This window comes from Miscanthus floridulus, chromosome 15 (assembly GCF_019320115.1).
Source record: "Miscanthus floridulus cultivar M001 chromosome 15, ASM1932011v1, whole genome shotgun sequence".
Classification (NCBI taxonomy): Eukaryota; Viridiplantae; Streptophyta; class Magnoliopsida; order Poales; family Poaceae; genus Miscanthus; species Miscanthus floridulus.
Genome location: NC_089594.1, coordinates 8036694 through 8042849, shown reverse-complemented (window position 1 = coordinate 8042849; position 6156 = coordinate 8036694). Strand labels below are relative to the sequence as shown.

The 6156-nt window shown below is 42.8% G+C and overlaps 1 long non-coding RNA gene across 1 annotated transcript; it reads left to right on the top strand.

Moving 5' to 3' along the window:
* The first annotated feature begins 4699 nt into the window (after window positions 1-4699).
* LOC136508052 (uncharacterized) lies at window positions 4700-5634 on the top strand. Its single transcript, XR_010771839.1, has 4 exons — window positions 4700-4800; window positions 4890-5189; window positions 5272-5364; window positions 5446-5634. It is a non-coding gene; the product is annotated as an uncharacterized lncRNA (long non-coding RNA).
* Window positions 5635-6156: the final 522 nt, after the last annotated feature.

Here is a 6156-nt window from a genome sequence, read left to right as displayed (position 1 = left end):
TTTCATCATTTTAGAAGAAGGATATAATAGTTTTTATTCTGGCCTTAGCCTGGTTTCCATCTTAGCAGCAGAATTATTTCTGTTCAAATTCAGATGGCATACATTCAAGAACTAAGTGTGTCAAATCTCATAAGATTGTCAAACATGATTTGTGGAATTACTGAAACTTTAGCTCTCACTTTAGATAAAATGTTTGTGGAACTTGCGGTTGAATCTCAGGATACCTGATAAATGTATGAAGTTTGACAAAAAAAACATTTTTTTCTTTAACAATTAGACATCTGTGGAATATCCTCTTGCACCTCGATCGCAGTAGATGACAAAGCAAACCATTTCAACCAATTATAGGCCTCTCATGGAGGATCTGTGATACGACATATACAATGAAACTTGAAAGGCTTCACCGCTGAGAACATTATAAGAGGCAGATAATGGAACATGTATGGGATAAAGCTTGATTTGGTCAACCAGCATATACACTGAACTGAATACCGGCAGTTTCTTTCGATTTTTGAATGGGGATACTCACTTCTTAAATAGACAGCTTACTTGACATTTGAACTTGAACAAGAGAAGAAAATGTTACCTGAGAATTGTTGCAGTATACCAAATCAAATACAGTGCTTGTATATTGCAAGATAAAAATTGGTGCACTACCTGAGAAGTAAAACTCAGGATCGGCTAGCCGCTGCTTACACATTTGTGAACACTTCAATTTTAATTTTAGGAACCACCCGTCGATTATATTCGGTAGAGGCATGCCATGATTTTATCAATCTCAATATGGGGTCGTTTAGTCTTATACTGTTGTATTTATTAAAGTAGTGTGCAGCAGTTTTTTTTTATAATGGAACAAGGTTTCAGCCTCTACCATCCGGAACAGCGCGCAACAGTTTAGATCGGCCACTTTGCTTAAATATTAATTGCAGTAAAACAATAAATTAATATCTTTTCATTGTGGTATTGTTTCTGTCATAAGCAAAGCAGTTTGCTTTACTATGCCACTTTGGCATTATAAATTAGCCTATGTGACCAAATTCATTTCAATTTAGAGTCATACAGATTGAAATTAGCCTATGTAAATATTTTGTTAATCTAAACTTAGGTTAAAACATATAAGTTCCATTTTACGTGTTAACTGCTCTCTAATCCTGTTATTTTCGTTACTTACTCCACTTCATTTTTCCCAAATACCTATGTTTTCCCAGGATGACACTGTTTTTATCTTGTAATTCTTAATGAACTGGTGCTTATAGCTGATTGTTTTGGATACAACTGTTTGTATATACTAATACTACTACTATACTGAACTACTACTACTACTCTACTCTCTTCCCTAGCTGCTGGCTGCTACTCTTAACTACTGGCTGCTACACTTCTCTACTCCTCCTCTACTCTACTCCTCAACTATTACTCTATCTACTATTACTCCTCTACTCAGCAGCTGTTGCTTTTTTATACCTTTTCCTCTCTATGTTTGCTAAGCAGTTGTTGTTGTTTTTTTTGCCAAATCTCCCCTCTCCTCTCCTCTCCTTTGTTTTGCCGGTGATGAAATTGTCCAAGTCCATACATTAAATGGAATATGAGCTGATGATCAAGAACTTGTGAGGAATTTGGCATCATTAGCAGCCGCCCCTACATTACCTTCTCCTCTCTTCTCTGTTATGATGCCTTGATGCTCCAAGTTCAAGATCAGATGATGATTGACATGTTTCTGAGGCCTGTACTACTGCTACTTCTCGTTTTTTGACATATTGTTGTTTTATAGGACTACTATGTTTTATAGACCTTTTTTATTTCTTATACCTTCTCGCGTACCTAAAGCACACTTTCTTGCACCTATTAGAACAAAGCTCGAAATAATGTCGCGGACACCAGACAGTGCAGCCCGATGCCCCGAGCATGATGAGCAGCCAACTCTTGAGGAGCAAGCACTAGATGACCAGCTTACTCAGGAACAGTTCGATAACGAGGTAGAAAAGGATCTAGAAGTGATGCTTACTCAGGAGCAGTGTGACGAGGAGGAAGGCCCCGAAGGAGAGGCTGCTGAAGGCGAAGAAGAAGAGGATGATGATGATGATGACTCAGAAGAGGGATATGAAAGTCCCGAGGATCCTTTCCCACGTGAAGCCAGAAGGAGGCTAACGGAGGAAGATTTGGACAAGGATTTTGACCTGAACGAGGAGGTAGGGAAAAAGCCTTAGCTTGTAAATTTTGCTAAAGCTTTGGCTGTGTTACCTCTGCTAACACTTTGACCTATCGTATATACAGGTCCCTCCTAAAACTCGGAAAAGACAACGTCGATGTCCACGACATCTCGCTGGACAAGACGGAATAGAGGAAAGGAGAGCAAAGGCAACAGCCACAGAGACGGATCATGATGCCTCTGCTCCAAAAACTCAAGACACAACCACGACTACCAAGCCTAAGAGAAAACGAGGGGATAGAAAAGGAAATCTATATCCAGATAAGGCATGCTATGTAATAACGGAGGTCGGGCCAGCAGGGGAGATCCTTGAGCCGAAGAAATTAAGAGGACGATTTCGTAATGCGATAGGGGCCCTAGTAAGAGATAAATTGAACCCAGCAATCCCAAACTGGAAAGAGGTACCAGAGAACACAAAGAATGCACTATAGGATAGGCAGCTGAAGGTCAATTTTAGGTTTCCGGAGGGTAAGCACGAATTGGTAAAAAAATGCTATCAGGATGATGGGAGAGTCATTCTGACGTTGGAGGTCAGAGCTCAACATGAAGTATATCCAAAAGGGGTTAACTCCCTTCAACGAGTTCGGCAAAATAACTCCTAGTCAATGGGAGGAGCTCGTGGCTCAGAAGACTTCACTGGAGGCATTGGAGCTCAGTGCCCGTAACACCGAGCTGACGAAGAGGAACAAACACCACTATCATCTAGGCCCCGGTGGCTACTATGCCAAGGAAGAGCAGTTTAGGAAGATGGACGAAGAGGCCACAACTGCTGGAAATATCGATGTGACAAATTTGAAGGTACGCTCAAGGAACTAGATATATGCGAGGAGTACAGAATCATCTGGCGGTAATCTTAAGTTTGATAAGCTGGAGACCCAAGAGACGGTATCAAGGATATTGAAATATGCTGAAGACAAGGAGAAGAGCTCATTCAATCCTTCCAGAGAGAGGGACGAGCTTAGCCTTGGCTTGGGAAACAAGGAGCACACAGGCTGCACCAGAGGGCTAGGGAAAAGGATGACCTAGAAGCAAGGATTCAAAGAGGATAGGCACATGTACAAGAAACATGGCTGAGACCGGGAGACTAGTCTTGAGCTCCAAGTGAAGGCTCTAGTTGCGAAGGCGTTGGAGGAGCAAGGACTGTCTACGGAGCCACGGATATTAGTGACGCCGCTGGGAGAACTAGCATTAGTTGGCAGCCCTCCGAAAGTTCCTAGCAGCCAAGGTTCCACTGCAGCCACAACCCCAGTCGATCGCATACGGGAACCAATTAGTTGCACCTTGGTGTTTCTTAGTGGCCGACAGAACACTATGATGGAGGTGGCAATGGGTGTGGCACATCCTCCTGGTGGCTTACTCCACAATAACAAGATACCGCCGGACTACACTAGGGTCGAGGTGCATATAGTGAAGCCTGAGTTCATGCAGTGGAGGATAGACTACGCAACTCCTGAGGGGCTGGTGTTACTCGGAGATGTTATGGGGTAGTTCATCCTCTGGCACAAACGGGACATTATATTGACTGCTTCTTCGTCGCCGCCCCCTCTCCCAAATTTGGAGCGAGTTGTTGAGGTCGGGGAGATATTTTCACCGTCTCATGACCCTCATATTCCTGAGATGCCACATTCTTCCCTACCTCCTAGCGGGCATGTGCCTGACGAGATGCCACAACCTTCTCCAGCTCGTACCGAGCAAGTGCATCATGAGATACCACAGTCTTCTCAACAAGCACAGGCAATACATGAACAATGAGTGCCTCCTGAAGAAGCTGTAGCACAAGAAGATGAGGACGTGCCTGAATGGGAACTTCGAAAGAAGCATCCAATCACCATAAGGCCAGTTTATGTTCTGATGAGAGACGTCTCGTCTATGTCCAAGTGGTATTCCCATGACCACTTCAAGCCTGAGAACCAAGTTAAAAAAGTCCTATCATGGGACTAGCAAACTCCACCAAATTGCAAAGCAGTATCCAAATGTTGATGCCATCAAATGGTCAAAGGATTGCCCGAAAACATATGAAAGAGGCAAGCCCTTCCTACCAAATCGGGACATCCAGCGCCTACCACTTGGAATGAGAAGGTTCTATGATTGGTACTTGCGTGTTCTCCCAACGAGCATAGATCTCATACAAGCATGCTTCCCCACCGGCACATTTGGAAGCCTAGCAGGGAAAATTGTCTTTGACTTCAATGACATGCAAACATGCTTTCACCTAGGAGAAATGGAGATGAATCTAATTCGCACGTGATGCCTGTAAGTCCTTGTCCTCCCGATATGATATGAATGTAATCTTTGAATTTTGTTGTAACTAACCCACGCCGTGATTTGTAGAATGCAAGGGCACATTGTCAAACAAATGTCAAGTGTGAAAGTCGGGTATGTAGACCCTCAAGCTATAGCCCAAACAAATTTTAATTACCCTAAATGGTGGACACTGGATGCCAAAGAGCTAGCTGCTGCAAAGACTCTTCGGGAGAAAGAGCACATCCATACGCGAAACTAAGGGAAGAGTCCCTTAAGGTTGCGGCATATATTGCCCTGGCTTTCAAAAATCTCCAACAACACTCTACTATATGGCTACCATACAACTTTGAGTAAGTTCAACTCTATACTTAAAGCTTTGTTCGATATATTTTACTCGATGCAAAAGAGCTTATCTAGTTCTATGATTAAATTCATGTAGCAACCACTGGATTTGTATAGCCGTTGATGTCGGGAGGAGCATGGCATGGGTATTTGATTCATTAGATAGGGACACGGTGACATACAAAGACTTCATATCGATTCTCAAGACGTATACGTATCGACAATCCTCATTAGCTTATATGTTTGTATACATACTTGTAACGTTCACTTTTGGATACGAACAAGTTGTATTTGCTAAAATAATTCGAACAGGGCATTTAGGTTCTATGTCACTAATCATCATGGAAGGCATGATCCAGCAAGGAAGGAAAAGCTGGCTATACAAACACTATGTGCGGTAAGTGTAACTTACTTCTTCAGTACTCCGTTACATGGTTGTCAAAAGCATTACTTAACATTTTCATATGCAAAACACACAGTATCCCAAGCAGAAGCCTGGGAATGTACAATGTGGATATTATATATGTTCTATGATGAGTAACACCGGTGCCTACAGGAGACACCCCTTAAGGGTAAGTTTGAACCTCTTCACCCGTAGTATAAAAACTTCATACATAGTATGAAATACTAAACCGAAACTTGTTCTCTTGTAGTGGAGAGAAGAGAAAGAAATGAAAAGAGACCCATACAAGGATGACCAACTCTTAGAGCTCGTCGGCGACCTTTGCAACTTCATATTGGACCAGATTGTACATGTCAGAGGCGCCTACCATGACCGAGAGTCTGAGTTTTCCACAAATCCTCAGTACCAACACCTTCGTGAGACTAAAAGGCTTGCTCTAGGACGTTGATAACAATGTGTATGGAATTTGTATATTTAATGATGGATTGTATATATTCTTGTGAACTGGACTTGTAATTGTAGTTTATAGAATACTCTTGTGCTTGTAGTCGCGGTCGCAGGGAGTTCGACAACACGATTTTGAATTGTAAATTTGAATTTTTTTTACGAGAAAACGTACTGTAGGGGCGGTTCTAGATAGAACCGCCCCAACAAATACCTGTTTGTAGGGGCAAATCGATTTGTAGGGGCGGCCTGGGAACCGCCCCTACAAATGCATGATTTGTAGAGACCCTTGCATAGGGACGGCTGGGCAAACCGCCCCTGCAGAGCCTCTGGAGCCGCCCCTAAAAATCATATTTCACATAGTGATATGTCGGACGGAAAAGCACACTAGCGCATCAAAAACAAGCAAACAAAGGTATCATCGGCAAGCTTTGCCGCTCTTTCACCTCCGATTAGCAACGCATGCATGCAGATGGCGACAAGAATCAAATCAATCCCTATCTGAGCAGCGACTCAA